Raw genomic sequence first — 20,549 nt, 5'->3', positions numbered from 1 at the left:
AAACCTGTTTCATGTTTACAATTCATCTTGATATTTTTCGTAGCCCATAAATGTTGCTACCTTATATAAAAGGGGGAGAGTATAAATGGTGCACAAACAACAGAGCCTTGGGCAGCAGACTTGGTTCTTGTTGAGTTGGGCACCAGCTGTGATGAATCCATCTCTTCCCTCTGTTACTTCATTATCCTCCTGTGTGATAACGGGTTGTCTCACTGTCTCTTAGCAGGAAGAACAACTCCGGGTGATATCTGATGGAGTCCCTCATCTATCATACCTCAGGTGGCAAAATTATAAGAAACTGGTGCCAGAAGCAGGTTGATGTTGACGGGTGATATATGGAGGAATATCATATTTAATTTCTGGCAGTGACATATCCAGCTGCTAGAAAAATCTATCCCAAGCTTCTGTGGTTCTCAAAGTGTGAATTAGGAAACCTAGGGTTTCTTTGATCTCTGACATCAAAATGTTTTTAAAATAATACTTTTTAAAAGATTTTATTAACACTGATTTTTACATCAGATTTCAAATGTCATGTTTAACAAACAAGTATTCAAGAAAGGAATCTCTATATACAATCACTGACACATAAGTTTTAGAATATAATTAAAATTAAGCTGAAGGTTTATTTGTCATAGATACATATTTAATCTATATAACGTAACATTATGTCTATAGAGTATATATCCCATCATAGATTTTTATGCAGTTATGTTTATATCTCCAAGACCATGGCCATAACATTGGGTACCCAAATATTGAGTCCTCGCTCTTGTACTGTTTGGATCTAATATCCACATATCAAGGAGACCATGTGCCTTTTGTCCCTTTGGTCTTGACTAATCTCACTCAACATGATTTTCTCCAGTTTCATCAACTTGTTTATAATTTTTAATGTTCATTCTTTCACAAGTGTGAGTAGAATTTTCCAGAAATGATACAATGCTTGTATTGAGCTAGTATCTACATGAAATAAGTATGACAGAAAATTTATTTTTATTTAACCAGGCTTCACTGAGCCACAGAGCTGTAAAACAACACCACATTTTTGAAAAGTAGGTATATTTCACAAATAGGTCACATTGTATGCTAATATAATGAATATATTATTGTTAATTAAAAATAAATTAATATTTTCATCTAGCTCAGTTCTAATTGCTGATACAGTAACTGAGGAAGAAAAAGAATTGGGGAGGGGACTACATAAAACCCAGAGATGAGATGATACAACTCCTCTTTGGATCCCATCTGGAGTTACAGTTGAAAAAAAAAAAGAAAGGAAAAAATTGGCAGGGAAATGTCAGTAAGTTTTACAGGTGTACAGTTGTCCTGAAGGGCAAGAGATTGTATGGGGACTTCATCTTCTCCTCTTGGTAAATCACTCTTATTCAATTTTCTATACGACAGTCTGCTCTTCCCGTTTTCAACTGTACTGTGTGTGTGTCTCTCACCCTATGAACATTAATCCATGGCACAACTCCTTGAGCATAAACGCACTCATCGCATGTACAGCTTCCGTTCAAGTCCTGCCATACCACAGAGCTCAGAGTCACCGACATCTAGTTTGTCATCTATGAAGGAAACCTGTTTAGAAGAGAGAACAATTTTCTCTGGACTCCTTGATCATCATTCTGAAACCTGACCTTTTCTGGAGATGCAGCCTTGCAACTTGTCTCTGAGTTTGTCTCTCCAACCAAGGAGGAATTCTGGACACTAAGCCCAATAGTTCTGGTCAGCATCAAGACCTGACCTTTCTCAAACTATGATAAGCACTTTGAATTCACATCCTGCTGTATGGTCCTAGCTCCCTCATTACAGATAGACTTAAACCCAAGGAATGACTTAACTTACTTACATCATGTGGCAACAATGCAGTATACAGGTAGAATAAAACTGAACGTTTCAGTTTCATATCGCTCACTGTTAAGAGGAAATACTGGATAAGATAACTAAAGCTCATTGTGAACATTATATTCAAGCAGAAAAGCTTTTAATGAATAGAACAATGATGTCAGAGCCAGACATTCTGCACTGATGATGGGATTAGGTGAAGATTTGGACCAGAACTGCTGTTGTGACTCTTGCCAGATGCGCTATTAACTTTCTGTTGTGCTAACTGGTGTGTCAATCAGCTTTCCAGTAGTTTAATAAAATGGTGGAAAAAATAATGATGTGTTTATTTTGGATCAGGAGTTGGGAAGTGTTAGTTCTTGTACCAGCCTGAGTTAAGTCAGCACTTCATGGCTGAAGGGTGCAATCCAGAAAGCTTCTCAGGCAAGAGAGGACAAGACGGGCTGGGGGTTCTAGATCCACCCAAACCTCACCTCAAATCTTTAACACAGGGGCCTGTAAAAGACATTTCAAACCAAAGCTGTAACAACTGATAGGTGCGTGAATTTCTACCTCCTTCCCACCATGGGTGTTCAATTACTACAGAGTCAGTAGAAGAGTGGATCTCCTGATTAGCCCATCCCAAGTGCAAGGAGTTCTGGAAAAAATATTAATGACTTCAGCTTCATTGTTCTGTTCTTTTTTCTCAGGCACATTAGAGTGATTCCCTCAAATACAGACAAGGGGTTGAGATTCAATGGTGTATTGATAGCATGCCTTAATATAAGTATATTTTCCAATCTCAGATTACATACTGATTGTGTTTCCTTATTGAGGAATATTTTCTGGATCTCTCATTATTGAAAAGATATGTCTGTAGAGCTCAGGTAGATAGGTGATAATTCAAAGATCTTTTTTGTTCCATGTGTATGTTATAAACCAACATTTTATTACATCTTTGTAAATATATCATAATTTAAATTAGCTACTATGTGCTGTATTACTAGACTAAGGAAAAAATGTCAACCACTATTTCTGCTAATCAACATGTTAACATCTATCTCTATTTCCAAGTTTCCTATTTAAATTAGAGGACTGTAGTAGGTTTGATTATAGATTGAAATTATACTGCAATCTCTAAGTCATATTTAAACTGTGCCTTGGCACCAGAATTATCTTGTTTTATCTCTAATAGAAATAATAAAGCACACAGAAAATTCAAAAATAAACCAATAAAGCATAAACAAATGAGCCATGAATTCAATCATAATGCAATAAAAACAGGTATTCTTCTCATAAGGTGTGCATTCAAATATGTTAAAGGTCTTTTTTAAGGAAATTTGAAGGAAAAACTCTGAGACATTCTTTTTTTTGCCAGTCCTAGATTTGGGTTCAGGGCCTGAGCACTGTCCTTTGGTTTTTTTTTCCAAGGACAGAGCTCTACCACTTGAGCCTCAGCACCACTTCTGGCTTTTTTCTATGTATGTGGTACGGAGGAATCAAACCTGGGTCTTCATGCATGCTAGGCAAGCACTCTACCACTAGGCCAAACTCCTAGCCCTGGCATTTTATTTTTTATAAAGCAGTGATTAGTTGACACTCAGGAAATGAACCTTAAATTATAAGCTGAAAGTTACAAAGAAAGAGAAAATTGAAGAACATGAATTTTAAACAATGGTAGCAAATGACTCACAATAAATAAATCAGAACACTTCTTGGCTGGAGACTAAACGAGAGTATTCTACCCAGTAAATTCCTTCTGAATTCCCTAAGAAAATGTATGCACAGAGAACAAAGACAGTTCAGTAACACCAGTAACACTTTGTCATTAATTAGAATTTTAATAGCGCATATTTAAATCGAATTCTCGTAAGTTCACGGGACCCCCAAATTATCTCATATTTTCAGGGCATTGTATCTCACATAAAGGAACAGCAATTTAGGAATCTTCTCGATACATTATCTTACAGAGCTTATATTGCTGGTAAAATCAGACTGATGAGACAAAGCACCCTGAACAATTATCATATCTGTCGTATGCACTGAGGGACTCCTTCACCCTGTAGAGTTGAGAAGGATCCTGAGAAGGTGTGACCACAGCTGAGACTTAAAGCACAGAAAGGAGTTCCAGAAGGAAAGTAGAAGGGAAGAGAATTGCCTCTTCTGTGTTTTTTATTATTGCTAAAGTCACAATTTTTAAAATGAATCAACGAGTAAATAATTTCCACACATTTGAGAAAACAGAGAGAACTGCCTCTTTGAAGGCATGAGATTGGCAAAAAATGCATAGTTAAACCGGACTCCAACAGGAAGACTGAAAGGGAGTATAAGAAAAGACATCTAGGCCGGGAGTGTGACCTAGTGGTAGAGTGCTTGTCTAGCATGCACAAAGACCCCGGTTCGACTCCTCGTTACCACATACATAGAAAAAGCTAGAAGTGGTGCTGAGGCTCACGTGGAAGAGCTCTGGCCTTGAGAAAGTCCAAGGACAGTGCTCAGGCCCTGAGTTCAAGCCCAGGACTGGCAGAAGAAGAAGAGGAAGAGGAAGAAGGAGAAAGAGAAGGAGAAGAAGAAAAGACATCAGGCACACTTGGCAGTAAATATCTCTTGTCCCAGAGATATGAGAGCCATAGGTAGGAAGACATGGTTAGAGGCTGGTCTGGTAGAAAATAAGAGACCCTCTCTGAAAAATCACACAGTGATGAAAAGGGGAAGGGATTAGCACATGACTCAAGTCAGCACCTAACTAATAAGAATGAGGACCTGATTTCAAGTTCAGATATGAGAGAGAGAGAGAGAGAGAGAGAGAGAGAGAGAGAGAGAGAGAGAGAGAGAGAGAGAGACAGAGACAGAGACAGAGAGACAGATAGAGACAGAGAGAGAGACAGAGAGAGACAGAGAGACAGAGACAGAGACAGAGACAGAGACAGAGAGAAAGGGACAGAGAGAGAGGAAATAAAAAGAAGCACAAACTAAGAAAAGACTTTTAAGGACAAAGTCAATCTTACCTTGCATGGAAGTGATAAACGGAAGGCTTTTAGACTGTGTGGTTGAAATCATCTGCTGCTTTGCAGTCTATGAAATGTGTTTTGCCAAATTCAAAAATAAATTTGAGTTTTCCTAACCTGAAATATAAGTGTACCACTTACATTCAGACTTGAAAATGAAGTCTAACATCAAACCTGAGATATCAGGATATTTTGACATGAAATTTACTCACTAAAATGGCACAATTTGCACATGAATCTGTAGCATATTTTATAAACTTTGGACATTTTCAACAAATACATATATGTGTATATATGTATATATTATATGTATATATACATGCATATAATTCGATCAATGGGGAAGGGAGTAAGTGGGGAAGAAAAGAATGATAGATCAAGATAGACACACCAACAGACATGTTGAACTAGAATTCCTTTGTACTACTATCAAAAGATATAATAATAATTAGCAATAATAGATCATTAAGATAATTGAGAACTTTCAATATATCCACTGCAGAGGATTGTTTCCATATATACATATGTGTGCATATATATAATTGTTTAATTTTTTTCCTCAGTACATAACTCTAAGCATGACATGTCTTACACGCTAGCAATCAACTCCAAAGTTACTGAGTTTCACATGGCTTGGCTCAGGCTATGTGCTGAGCTGCTGAGACCTTACTAATAAACGACCAGGAGTGAAAGAGTACTGAAATGCCCCACCACACACTCTGAGTCCTTAAAACCCCTGGAAGAAGTCTGAGATCAAAAGCCTCCTGCCCCTTTGCAGTCACTCTGTAGGAACACCTAGGCTGGCCCTTCCTGGCTTGATTTGTAAGAGTGGTGTCCAGGCTGCTCTTCCCATCAATCCAAGCAAACGGTTGACAGTTGTGCAGTCTCTTGCAGAGGTCTGATTATTTTGTCGTTGAAAAGAATCGTAGGCCACTTGAGAATGCATTTGAGGTGTATGTAGCAGCAGCCACATGAAACTGTGTCCTGAGCCGCTGGGAGGAGAGCATCAGGCAGACACGGAGGCTCAAAAAATCCTAACGTGCAGGCAGCACCTGGGGGCCTGGGGTTGCTCTGCCCCTCTGATTCTGTAGGTGCATCTAGGAGTCTCCTGCCGAGAGGAGCTTCTGGCACAAGTCAGACATTCTTTTAGATGAGCTGAGTATCTGCAGCAGTTCCTAGCTACCCGTCCTTTGAAAGATTCAGAGGCCTCACGCTGGGTCTCAAGTGATGGAGTGTTAAGCAAGCCTGAGGCCCAAGTTCATTCCCCAGTGCTATGCAAAGGGAAAAGAAAGAGAGGAAACCATAGCAGACCCTACGTAATGGGTCCAACTCACTGCTGGATGTGCTGCTGAAGACATCAGAGGACTTGGGAGCAGAAATTGTGAACATTTTCTCTTTGGTCAAGAACGTATTTATAGTTGGAGAAATTTTAAATGTACTAATATTAATTACTGATAAATCTATCAGTAACATCCCAAACAATCCTAACATAATAGTCTTGGATTTTGGAAACTGTCATCTTATTGTCATTATTATCCATGGTACAAATGGTTTACCTCAGTCAGAGAGACTGGAAGATGCAGACTCTCAGCAGGAAGTTGATGATCAGATAGTTGGACACAAGAAAATGCCAGGTAGACTGCAGTTCATCTTTGCTAAACCAATAATTTAGGTATTTTATCTGGCAAAGGTGCCATTAAACTTAAGAGTAGCAAATTTTGGTGCTCTAATGGATGACTGGACTTCAGTAAACACTCTTCAAGACAACTCCTACTCACCCACAAGACACCCTGGAACAGAATATCCTCGTACTGGGAAAATCTATCCCCAAGCCTCTGCAGCTGAGAGGCATGTGACTGCAGACACAAAGCCATGGGTTTGGCAAGAGGCACTCACGACTCCTTTTCTAAAACACTGCATCTGAAGACAATTTTAAGACACTATAAGAAAGGAAAGGTACTCATACCCTGACTTATGTAACAGAGAGCCAGCACTGACCTTAGCTAACACACCTATGACTCCTTTCGTTGAAGAATGGCATTTCAAAATGGAAATATGTGGGCTCCCATGCTTACAGCCAGAAAATATTTTCATGAAAATAAAGAGCTACTGAGTTTCCTTGAACTTATCAAGGAAGTTAAAGCAAAGACCAATCAGGATGCAGCTAGAAAGCAGAAGCAAGCAGGTTTATGTCCCAAGATCTCCACAAAGAGGAAACATTAGGAAACAGGTGCGGGGAGGCAGGGAGAAGGCAAGTTACTAGGAAATATTGACACCAGAAGTCAGCACTGGAGAGTTGTATGCTGATATGGATCCACGTATGTGTATTTGGTACACGTGTGCAAGCCTGACCTTGGATAAAAATAGTGACCTTCGTGTTTAAGGTAGTTTATTTTGCTCTTGGAGAATCAGCCTCAAAGAGTCTGGTTTGGGGAAAGTGCTTCTGTTTGGATTATGCATTTCTTCCATGGAAAAGTGCAGGGGAAGAAGCATCTTCAGTTTCTTCCAGATGGACGAGCCTCTGTGTTTCCAGGTGCACATAGAGAGGCTGTGTACGATGCTTAGCGAAAGAAGCATCATGTGAGGGTTATGGGAATGAACATAAGGAGGAAGTTTGCAGCAGGGCACTCTAAGTCCTTAACCGCCATGCTGGGAAAGGATGTGAATTCTGTACTGCTTGATCAAAATGGCCCCTGATTGCCCCTAACGAGGCAGTGAGGGGAAACCTCAGATCAGGGGGGTTTGTTGTTGGCTCTCTTCTAAAACTTAAGAGGACCAGTACACATGTTCATGGTGTTTTACTTATTGCGTTTTTTACACTTACTATCATTGTGAAAAGGCAAATTTGTTGTCCTTTGTAATAATCTCTCAATGTCTAAATATTTTACAAATTTAAGGACAGTATACTGCGTTCAAGTTTACTTTGTATGTTTAAAAAACAGTATTGGCAAGTTAAAGAATGCTCTTCTATATATCATGATGCCTTTAGATTTTTCCTTATTCAAGTGTATATGACTTTACAAATCTTTTTAAAAAATCACATCAGGAGACATTTCTAAATAATTTATAACATTTATTTTTTAAGCTTTGTTTTGGAGATGTAGTTCAGGATTCACAAACATCCTGACTCATACCCCAGTGTGCTGGAATTATAGGCAAAAGCTACCATACCTGGAAAATACGTGAATTTTACATAAGAAAAATTAATTTCTAAAATGGTACCAAAATCAAATTAAAAGGCAATCCTGCTTATAAGAAAGTAAGCTAGCCGGGAGTTTGGCCTAGTGGTAGAATGCTTGCCTAGAATGCACGAAGACCCAGGTTTGATTCCTTAGTACCACATACACAGAAAATGCTAGAAGTGATGCTGTGGCTTAAGTGGTAGAGCTCTAGCCTTGAGAAAGTCCAAGATCAGTGCTCAGCCCTGAACTCAAGCCTGGAACTAAAAAAAAGAAAGTAACTAAGCTGTTCATAAGAAGTTATGTACACAAATTTTAGACTCTATTACAGAGCTATAATGACCAAAACAGCTTGGTACTGGCACAAGAACAGGCCTGAAGACCAATGGAATAGAACTGAGGACCCAGATATCAACTCACAGACCTATGACCACCTAATTTTTGATAATGAAGCCAAAAAATTAGAATGGAAGAAAGACAGCCTCTTCAATAAGTGGTGCTGGCAAAACTGGTTAAGCACCTGCAGAAAACTAAAACCAAATCCTTCTTTGTCACCCTGCACCAGGATTAACTCCAAATGGATCAAAAACATTGAGGTAAAATCAGATACACTGAAAACTTTACAAAAAGGAATAGGACATACACTAGGTCTCCTTGGCACAGGTCGAAACTTTCTTAATAAGGACCAAGAATCACAACAAATCAGAGAAAGGCTGGATAAGTGGGACTGCATTACACTGCGGAGCTTTTGTATGGCAAAGGACATAGCTAGCAAATTAACTAGAAAGCCTACAGAGTGGGAGAAGATCTTCATTAACCATAAAACAGACCAAGGCCTCATATCTAAAATATATCAACAGCTCCAAAAATTGAATCACTCCAAGACTAATCTCCAAAGAAACAACCATCCCATTAAAAGATGGGCCAAAGACTTAGAGAGTCTTCTCTGAAGAAGAAACAAAAATGGCCTATAGACACATAAAGAAATGCTCGACATCTCTGGTCATAAAAGAAATGCAAATCGAAACAACTCTAAGATTCCACCTCACTCCTGTTAGAATGGCCAGGATCAAGAAATCTAATAACAACAGATGCTGTAGGGGATTCAGCCAGGTGGGATCACTACTACACTGTTGGTGGGAGTGCAAACTCGTGCAACCACTATGGAAAGCAGGATGGCAGTTCCTCAAAAGACTAAACATAGAGCTCCCCTATGACCCAGCAATTCCACTACTTGACCTTTACCCAATCATTCAGAAACAAGGACATACTAAAGCCACCAGCACACCAATGTTCATTGCAGCACTATTTACCATAGCAAAGATATGGAACCAACCTAGATGTCCCTCAGTTGATGAGTGGATCAACAAGTTGTGGTATTTGTACACAATGGAATTCTATGCTGCTGTCAGAAAGAATGACATCGCCCCATTTGTTAGGAAATGGAAAGACTTAGAAAAAAATCATATAAAGTGAAGTAAGCCAGACTCAAAGGAACATAGGCTCAATAGTTTCCCTCATTTTGTCATAATCAGTAGAAACCTTGGACTCTCCTAGCAGAGATTTACAGTAGAACAAACCCTGGATAAATAAGGACATATAGTATGACACTAAATGAAAGGACCTCCAGGATATAGAAACAAAAGCCATATAAAAGGTGATTGTTGTCCTTAATGTACTATGTTATCTCTCATCTCTTTTGCTGTCCCTTGGTTATCTCATCTTGTTACAGTATTTTACCTTGTTATCTGATATATTGTATATATGCTTGTTTGGTTATTTGAAATCAGATAAGGAAGAGGGGAAAACAAGATGAGGGAGTGGGCATGTGGGTAGGGAAATGGGGACTAAGACATGAGAAAGGGTATCAATGTTTGTGAAATAATGCACCTTCTGTCTGGTGAATATAATGTAATCCTTCTATTAATTACAATGAATATATATGGGGGAAAAAATAGAAGTTGTGTACATAGCTAAAGTAGTCTTCACTAGATAGGGTGAGAAACTAAATGACATTTGGCCACAAGGTGGTGCCATCACAAAACAATTTTAAGATAAGACCGACCAATTATTCTCTAAACTGTTCATAGCGTCTCCTCACATAATGACTTTCAACTTTAAAAATCTTCTTAGTTAGTGACTTCTTCCAATTTATTTTGTACTCTGAATGTACCTTTTTCTGTACTTGCATTACTGAAGATTACTTACTTTTCCTAGGAATTCAGCCAATCTTAAAATCAACTTTTAAAAGCAAAATATTCCCTCAAAAATAAGAAAGAAGGCTGAGCCCCACTGATGCACCCCTGTTATTCTAGCTACTCAGGATGCTGAGAGCTGAGCATCGGAATCCAAAGCCAGCCAGAGCACGACAGCCCAAGAGAGTCTTATCTCCAACTAACCACCAAAAAAAACAGGAGTAACGATGAGGCTTACAATGATGCAGTACTTGCCTTGAGGGAAAACATCAGGGACAGCCTTCAAGCCATAAGCGCAAGCTTTATGAATGACAAAAAAGAGAGAGAGAAAGAAGTAGCATAATTCTACTCATACAGTTTGTCATTTCCTTACTTTTGTTATTTAACAAAATAAATATTTCCATCTCCAGTACCCAGAGCATTCCTTGATAGATAAAGGCACAGAGTGAGGGGCTAAGAAAATATCTTCATCGCATACCAGACCTCTGGGATCCCATTACAAGATGAACTGAGGGCATCCTGGGCATAGAAGGAGGAGAATTCAAAGCTAAACCATGGTGGATACAATAATGGAAATTTCCCTGAATCTTAGAGAAATAGATGAACATCCATGAAACTTTGAAAACTATAAATAGATATGGCCCAAAAAGAACCTCTCTGAATCCATTTGTGCTTAAAACATGAAGTGCAGAAAACAAAGAAAAGGTGAGAATGAAAAGAGATTGCTCAGAAGTACTAGAAGATTTTGTTTCCCAACATTATTGTTTTATTAAAGAGACAATTCTTTACCCATTGTGTCCTTGACATTTTTTTGAAGAGCAATAGACAATCTGTCCATGGGCTGTTTCTGAGTTGTCTCTGTTTTTCTATTGTCTTTTTGTGCTTGGTTTATTCCAGGGCAAATCTCTTCTGAGTACTATGCTTCATAATTGTTCTGCCTGGGAGAACAGCTGGGGCCCTCTTCCTCTTCACCTGCCTGAAACCACTAATCACCTGACTGTCAGTCACCAGAATGTGAGAAAGCACAGGATCTCTGACTATGAGGCACCCTTCTTTATCAGTCTGCTGAGCTCATTTCCTAAACTGTTTTGGTCATGCCTCCCTGAGGTCTGAGATCACTTCTGCATCTGCTATGGCCCTGCCTCCTACCTTCCCTATATAATCCAGCTCAACACAATTCTCCTTCTCTCTCTTTCCCTTTTTCTCTTTTTCCTTCCCCTCTTGCTCCTGGTGCCTCCATCTCTTGTGGGCGAGCAGTTTGCTATCCTCTAGTAAACTCTTTTCAACCTTAAGCATGTGGTGGGTTTCCTTTCTGAGAAACCTCACAAACCTTACCCCAACTTGCTTTAGCTACTCAGTATCTTTTGGAGCTGTAAAAGAATTGTAAGACTGTTACTTTGGAAAGTGCCATTCAAATTTCGATAGTCCTTGCATTTGATAATATTAACTTTATAATCAAAAAATATTAGGCATTTTTCAAGTATTTATGATGGTATTTTATTTCCTCCATATTTTATACACCATAATGCATAGATCTTTATCTCCTTGGCTAAAAGCGCTGTTGTATTTTAAATGCTATTAGAAGCAGACTTTTTTTCCTTAATTTCATTTTGGAATAATTTATTGCTACAACATAGAAATGTGAAGTATGTCAATTTCATTTCTAAAACCTTTAATGAATTTATTTGCTAGCTACTGTGAAAGTTTTACTGTAGTTCCTAAATCATGTCAAGAATTTTCATTTCTACTTTGAATGATTTTTTTTATTTCATTCTAATACCTAATTGCTCTGAACAGAGCTTCAGATATGAAGTAGAACAGAAGTAGTGAAATTAGGAAACCTTGTCCTGCCTCTGTTCTAGGAAAAGACTTAGCATTTTCCAGTTGAATGGAATATTATCTGCGCCTTTGTTAGGTGCCCTTTCCTGGGGATGTATATTCCTTGCACATTTGCCAGTCTTCAGGCTTGAACTCAGGGCCTGAGCAGTGTCCTTGGGATTTCTCAAGGCTAGTGCTCTACCACTTGAGTCACAGCAAGGAGGAATTGAACCTGGGTATTTGTGCATGCTAGGCAAGCACTCTACCAATAGACCAAACTCCTGGCCTGCAAATTTAATTTGTATGAGTTGTTGTCGCCTCATTGGCTTTCCTAACGTCAACACTACAGATTTATAGAAGTGTGACTTATCAGTAGTCTCAGTTCTATAGATTTCTTTCCTTCCTCCGTACCTGCCTTTCCTTCTTTTCTCTTCTTTTTAATTCAACCAGAATAATTTGGTTAAAGTTTATTACCAATGGTAATCATTTAAGTGTAGGCTTTTCCTAGTATCTGCAGGATACTAGTTAGAGCGTTACAAAAGATGACTCAAAAATATTAAGCCAATTGTATGTAATGATTACAATTACACTATTTGCCCTATGATAATAACACAGAGCTCTAATGAGACGGTAAAGGCTTGGACCTGCTTCACAGTATATCCTATAAACTCTTAACACGTACAAGCTCTGACACCGAATTTCTATAAATAGCAGCTCTATTCTCTGCCTGAGCACTGAGCCACCAGAAGAGTTTTCAGGGAACATACTTTAGTTATGTGGCAACATGGAGTTTCTAAAGCTCAAAATCAAAGGCTTCTCCATCTCACCCCTGACTCCCCAAGAAAACCAGGCAGGACAAAGACACATCAGGAAACCCAAGCATGAAAGCCAGCTGGAGCACATGCTGTTGCAAGATTGGAGGTTTCAAAAGGAATAGGGAAAGGACAGGACGGAGATCTAAGCGCTTGCTCATTTCCAGCTTCCAAAATTACCCTCCTGACAGGCAAGAAAGCTCCTCGAATGGCTGTCTCCACTTCTTGATAAGCCTGTAAACATGTATATCACTTTAGAGTACCTTGCACATCTTTTGCCATGGGTTAGTTACCATTCTTTTCATGGAATAAAGGGAGCTTCAGGATGACACAGACCTTGAGACTGTTGTTCTAGAAACTCCATGGCAGAGATAGCCAGTGTGGAGCCTGTTGGTAGAGAAAGCCCATTGGCCTGGCATGAAATTGTCTTTTCTGCTGAATCCAGGATCTCAGGTTTTGTGAGGACTCATAGCTGTACTGCCAAGTCTGGGCTACATACAATAGAGGAGAACACAACCAAAACAGAACAAAACAAACAACAGGTAAAAGTTTGGTTTGTCAAGGGCTTCCGAACAGAGCTAACATAAAGCACTCTAAAACCATGGGAACTTTCATGTTTGAAGAGGAAGATAAGATAGATTTGCCTGAACCTTAATCAAGAGTACAAAGATCCCCTTCCAGTACAGAGTGTCGAACAGACAAGACAGTGTAGACTGCTAAAGAAGGAGCTGTGTGGGAGACAGCAAGGAGAGGAGCTTACTTCCTTGGAAGACAAGAATCCATTGACAATGTGAAGTGATGAACACGGGGAAGCCGTCCACAGATCCAGAGTGCGAGCCACTTTGCACCCGAGCACGTCTAGTCCTGCACGGTAAGCAGGAAAATCCACAGGTTCAGGGCTAAAAGGGACTCTATAGATTGGAACCAAAGAAAGCTGAAGAGCATCTAGAAATTTCTAAATAGGCAAGTCACCCCTTTTGCAGTTAGTTTCCTGAAAAGGAGATATTAAGTCCTGGAAAAAATGACCTGAGATCCATTTTTTTAAAATATTATAATTGATATTTCTGTCTGGAAACCATTTTCACTCATCTCCTAGCTGGTGTTTAGGTCCAACACAAGTATAGCAGATCCTTTTTTATTTCATTTGTTTTAGTGTTTGAGATTCAAAAGAGTCCAGTTTTTTCACCATGTACTCTATGGACCTATAACAATCTAAGGATTATTTCTTGTTCCTACACACAGCAGTGTGCGCATCTCCACAGCTTCCCCTCCTGGTCCCTCTATGCCAAGACTCCCTGCAATGCTTCATTTTCTGCATGACTGGAAGGCTGTGGCTGCCTCACTCCACCACACTCACTGGGGTAGTGACAGCTGTTATGCAGTCTTCTGTCAGTGAATCAGTGGGCATGTTTGCTTTCTTCATCAGCAGTTACCAGAAGGCCAACAAAGCTGCCTCTCAGAGGGCTGTGGCCAGCAACTGCCTGATTCTTAGCATGGCTAAGGAGGACCAAAGCCATTCTGCCTTCTGGTGGCCTTGATTGTTTTAGCTTTGTCTGAATGTGAAGAAAAGATCTTGGCCCATAATGGCAAAGCTGCACTGCCTGGTGAGCCAGAGGCAAATTTTCAATTCTTGATTTAAAAGAGACATATGATATCTGACAGTTCTAAACTTCCAGCTTCCTGAGTGAGAGAATTCAAGCCTGAAAAAAAAAGACATCTTTTTTTGGGTAGAAAGTATAAAGTGTGACTTTCAAGGGCTTGGCTCTTCATCCTAGTCAAAGCTGCACATCAAGAACAGGGCTAGGGTTCAGGCATGCTTATCCTTCTAATGGTCACTGTCGCCTCTGTGTTCCCGCTTTTGTCCTCTGAGTCACGAGGCAGGGAAGCAAGGATCTGAAATATCAGAGGACACACAAGAAGCCAAGCAAGTTAGAAACTCTCAACAGTAACCTGTGCTCGGAGCACAGGCAGACACGGATGACTTTACTTCCACATCTAAATCCGCACAGCCTGGAAATATCAAAAAATGACAGATAATTGATTTTTCCCCTCTCCATCAAGCCAGAAGAAAAAGCAATCATCCAGGTTTTGTGATCATTAATATTTTCCACTTACTTCTTATTCTGTGTCTATAGATAGTCTGTGTTAGACAAGCAGTGACCCCGTGACACTTGCAATTGTGTAGACAAGACTCAGAATTAACTATAATTGGATGTTCAAGAAATAGTAATAGTGCATGACATTCTAAGTTTCCAATAGTGTTGAATGTTCTGATTTGTTTTTGTGTGATTATTTGCAATACTTTGTGTGAAACTCAGAAGCCCCAAGATATTAGGAGATTAAATCTTTGTGAAGCAGCAACCTTTACTGGGAAAATTCAAGCTTTTTATTAGTTCTACAGAGCATTGATAAATTATAAACATTTCGTCATATGCTCCTATTGGAAAGGAATGTTTCCTTTTAAGAGGTTTATCTTCATTTCATGATTGTCCTTCAAGCATGCTTTGTAGCTTAAAAATGTTGCATTTATTTTGCTCAATAACCTTAGAATACATTTACAAACATTAAAACATATATACTTTCTACAATAGTTAATATGTATTTTTAAAGAGAGAGAAAGAGAGAGAGAGAGAGAGAGAGAGAGAGAGAGAGAGAGAGAGAGAGAGAGAGAGAGAGAGGAGACAGACAGAGAGACAGTGAGAGAGAACAATGACACTTCCAGCATGCTTTCTGAAAAAAATATTCTTAATTGGGTAATCTAACACACACCAGTTTAATGATATATTTTTCTACTCATTAGTCTATCCTACTGTATACCTGAGGATGTGCAGAAAGTGTATTAAATTGTTGTGAAAAGCTAATTGCTGCTACATGAATATTCTCTCAACAATTTAGCAGCCTGTCACCAGGAAGGTCCCTTGTTAATTCTAAATAAGCATTTCAGAATATTAAAGTAAAATGGGCTTGATCTCAATTGTATCCATTCATAGAAAACTTAGGGTATTCATTCAGGAAAATTTAACATACAAATTCAATTGTCAGTAAAGACTATATTTGAATAAAGCAAAATGAATGATAGACAAAATGGAAGCCTATATTTTAGAATTCTAGTATCTAAAAATAAAGTTTATCCACTTCATTATATGAGATTTCAACAGAAAAATAAACTGGAAACATTTCACCTAGATTTGAGACAGTTTTCCCCTTTCAATTTTTGGGATGCCAAAATTTTGGGCATATCACCATATGAACAATGTTCATTTATGGTAACTCATTTTCCTCTTACCTGTAATTTCTACAGTTCTTAGCTTTATTTCCACAGTTCTAATATTAAAATAATAGGTAAAGTGCCTCGTAGATATATTAAGTAGAGATTGTACAGATATTAATTATCCAAAATGAATGTACAGTAAATGTTTGTTGACTATTGTGTGTCTGCAACAGTGTTGAATTTAGATTCAGTGAGTGTGGGAGGCAGGACTCAAGTGATAGAATGCCAACTGAGGAAGCACGTGGTACTGAGTTCAAACCCTAATACCAACAACAACAACAAAAGCAAAAATGATTGGATGACTAGCCAGGAGGGAAGGAGTGCTGTGCAACTGAGTTAAGCCAAGTAGAGAAGATACAGTGAGATACAAAACCTAATTCATACGTCTTTAAAGATGGCATTTGGGGAGACATATGTGGTACATCAAATAATTGTATGGCAAGTTTAAGAAAATGAAAAAGTTGACATTGTGTTTTAGAGCTCTTGGTCAGAACTCAAGAGTGTGGAATATGTATTCTTGATTAAGATAAAGATACAACTTGTTCTACCAGAAAACAAAAGAAAGCATCTCTTAGCAATGATTTTTTTATTCTCTTCCTGTGGCTGGGGAAATAATTGATGTGAAGGTAGAAAAGGGAAATGATTTACCCTCCTTCTTGTATGAATTTAGTATTTATTTATGGTCTTTCTTCTATAAACCAGATTTTGAGGATAGAGTGACAAACAGTATTGGCCAAGAAAATGTCTAACTTATGAAGCTCATTTGAAGAACAATAAATGAGAAAACTAAAAATATGACCTATTTGCTGCTGCTAATGTTGTGTGAAAAAGAGGAGGAAAGGAGATAAGAATTGAAATGGAGTTGAAGCTCTTCTATAAGGTGTTCAAAGAGAGGCTGAAAAAAGTGGGGCAACAAGCCAGTCACTTCTCTGGAAAAACATTCTAAGGCGAGAGGACAATAGATGCACAGACAACAAAACAGAGCATAATTGGTTGATTTTTTAAAAGATACAATATGTTTTGCTAGAGCAGAGGACCAAGGAGGAGAGAGGAAAAAATAATTCAGGAGTAAATGAGAACCTATATTTAAATATGGGTAATTACACACATGTGAGATTTTGCTATGACATCTTGCAAGGATTTGCTGCAGCATAGCGACTTATTTTAACAGGGAGACACAGTAAAAAGAAATGGTGAGGGCAGAGTGTGTATTAGGAGGCTCATATAATTATCTAAGAGAAGTTAATAGATTTGTGCCTGGGAAAAAGCTAAGATTTTTTTTTCAGATTCCACACAGACATTGAACGAAGATTTGTTGATCATTCTGGGTAGTCAATAGGTAAGAAATAAGGATCATTGTGAGTTTCCTAACCCAACCATCGAAGGTATGACAATAATACCTAATAAATTGCTGTGCACTGATGATAAAGAAGCTTCAATACTTCAATTTAAATAGTACTCTAAATATAATGGGAATCAGAAAAGCCATACAATGTGAATCTAGACCTGAAGGCACAAGTCTAAATGGAAGCCAGAGGCTTCTTTAATGAGGAAATACTGAAATGAAGAGAATGTGTGGCACCCCACAAGTCTCACAAACAGCCCTAAAAGCCAATTTTAAGGGAGAAAGGAGGTGAGGAGAAAGCAGCAAATTACTCCCTATGGTGGACACAGGAACAAATCACATTGTGAGGTTCTGTTCTGGAGGACAAAGCAATGAGTGTTCAAGACAGAGGATGCACTAAACTTGCTAGGAGATCATCAATGGAATCTCTGCAGACAAATTCCATGGTCAATTCTCAGTCCCCCTCATATCTGAGCTATCAGTGGTGTCTGTCATAATTAATATTTCACTTTTCTATCCAAGGAAGTTCCCAGTCTAGTGAAAAGAAGACAGATTTGCATGAACAGGTGGGTAGGTGCAAACCTTCGAAGAATATGTCATTGTATGTTGCAAAAGGAAGGGACAGAATCTGGAGGGGAAATCCAGAACTCGGTCAACCAGTCTCTTCCTGTGTCCCTGGGCTACAGGATTAAGAATAGTCTTTAAACATTGTGTGTGATCATGGGCCAATCAAATCCTATATTAGATGGAGAGTTAATCATGATAAATTCACCTACTATATTTGAATAAGGACCAGTCGCCACAAAGCAAGAAGAAAAAAGTAAATGGATCAACCAAATACACACATGAAACAAAAGAAGAGACATAATAAGCCATTGAATGAGGACAAAGAAAAAGGAAAAAAGAAAAGACATATGTGGAAGGAGGAAATAACAGAGAAAGACTAGTACATGAGACTCAATGAGATGAGAAAGGAAAGGAAATTGACCCATGACCAAATCTAAAGAGAAAAAACAGATGCAGTGAAAAAGGTTCTAAAAGGAGCTTATTGTGAAAGATGAGCTTCTAGTGAGAACAAGATTCAGTGAGAATAGATTTTGAATGTGAACTAATATGGCTGAATATGTAACAGGAGAGGTATTGCAATAAATTGATTAATTAGTTAGTTTTAAAACAACAGGATTTGTATGCCAATTAAGACTACAGTTAGAGAAGGGCATCTACTAGAAATCAAATAAAGCTTGGAAAATAGCAATTTAGTGGAAAAGAGAGGCATATACACAAATGCTGAGCCTGTGACCTACAGGAAAGTCTAAAATAACCCAAGAGGAAAAATGTAAAGTAATTGAATTTATAAAAAAAGTAAAAATTCAACCATGTCTCAGAATACTACTAAATAAAAATTTCATTTATGGTAGGAAATTAAAAGACACAAGTAGAGCAGAAAAAGTTCTTGCTGATAGGATTACTTTTCTTAAAAAAGAAAAACAAATCTATTGCATGAAAGAGCACGCAGTATTTCATGATAAAACAGACAGAAAAGTACTGAAGCATATGCTAATTAAATTGCTAAACTTCAGTAAGCAAGTCTCTTTTTGTGATACATCTTAGCAAAAATAATTATGTTTCTTACAAACACAGATTCAAAATAACATCAGACTGACTTGAGGTTTTCACAGTGTTTTCATCAACACCCCGAATGCCAGTGGGTAATGGGAACATTTTCTTCAGGTTCTGAAGAAAGAGCAATGTGAAGACAGATGAAATCATGCTTATTTTACAAATACAGTTTATAGGTATCACAAAGGCAGTCATTCAAGTGCAAGGCCAATTCTAGGCATTCTCATATGTATGAGCACCAAAGGGACCCTGGGAAAAGACTAAGCACAGAAGACAGTAAAAAATAAAAACTTCTTATTATCGATTTTGAAAAGTCTAGCTAGTCAAATATTGCTAAGAGGAAATCATGGCAAAGTGATTTTACTCTCTGGCTATAAGGACTTACTTCTAAAACCAAGATGAAACACAGGCTAAAATCTTAGCTACGCCAGACGCTGAGATCTGAGGATAGTGGCTCAAAGCCAGCCGTGGCACTAAAGTCCATGAGACTCTTATTTCCAATTAACCACTAGAAAATGGGAAGTGGGGCTGTGACTCAAGGGGTAGGGCGGTAGCCTTGAGCTGAAGAGCTCAGGGAGAGCATCCAGGCCCAGAGTTCAAACCCCATGGCTGACAACAACAGCAACAACAAAGACTAAAAGCACTCTCCATGGCAGTAAGAAAACAAAAATAAAACAATTGTTGGTCCCCTTAGGGAATCGGGTGGATTGGACCAGGAAGAACTACATAGACATTGTGTTGGATGGTCGGAGGTTGACCAGTTGGAGGTCAACTAATTTCCTGCGGCAGGAAATTAGTGTTGGTTGATGGGTTTCAGGGTTCTGAATACCTAAAACTAGTAATAGGAGAGAGTGTTCCAGGGATGGAGAAAGGAAAGTTCTGGAGGGAGAGCCACAGCCTCCAATTCTGGTGGAATGAGGAACAGAAAAGGGGAGCAACGTCGCTAGTCATGCTACAAGAAGTGTGGCACGCCGTGGAATGGTCTAACTCGTCTTTGGAGAAGAAAGGCCACGATGTTCTTGCAGGGAAGATGTTGACGTTTACCGGGGCTTTGCTGCTGTTGGAGAAAACATCTCCAAGAGCCAAAACCTATTCAGTAGGTGGGGGTGCCTGTGGCAGGAGCTGAGTGATGAGGGGTGGACTAAAATGGAGAGCAGACTATGGAAAGGAGAAGAGAGCAGGACTTCCTGGGATGACCGAAGAAGAGAGAATCACAAGTACAAGGGTGATATCAGATCCTCTAGCCAGCTTCTCCACAGCACACACAGAAAACAAACCACACACCCATCAATTTGCAGAAACAACAGCAGTGTGTGTGTGTGTGTGTATGTGTGTGTGTGTGTGTGTGTGTGTGTGTGTGTGTGTGTGTGTGTGTGTTGAGGAGAATTCTCTATTGGGTATGTCTGTGTGGTTGTATATTACAGTGATTTCAAGTTCTTTCAGATATAGGAATATTCAGACATTTCCTTCAGAG

The 20,549-nt window shown here is 38.8% G+C and overlaps 1 non-coding gene across 1 annotated transcript; it reads left to right on the top strand.

The window, feature by feature from the left end:
* Positions 1 to 1,140: 1,140 nt before the first annotated feature.
* LOC150058593 (small nucleolar RNA SNORA26) lies at positions 1,141 to 1,259 on the top strand. Its single transcript, XR_016536920.1, has one exon. It is a non-coding gene; the product is annotated as a small nucleolar RNA SNORA26 (small nucleolar RNA).
* Positions 1,260 to 20,549: the final 19,290 nt, after the last annotated feature.

The sequence above is a fragment of the Megascapheus bottae genome, chromosome 10, assembly GCF_031878675.1.
Source record: "Megascapheus bottae isolate mThoBot1 chromosome 10, mThoBot2.hap1, whole genome shotgun sequence".
NCBI classification, from domain to species: Eukaryota; Metazoa; Chordata; class Mammalia; order Rodentia; family Geomyidae; genus Megascapheus; species Megascapheus bottae.
Note: the sequence above shows the minus strand (reverse complement) of the source record. Positions and strands in the feature narration are given on the sequence as shown.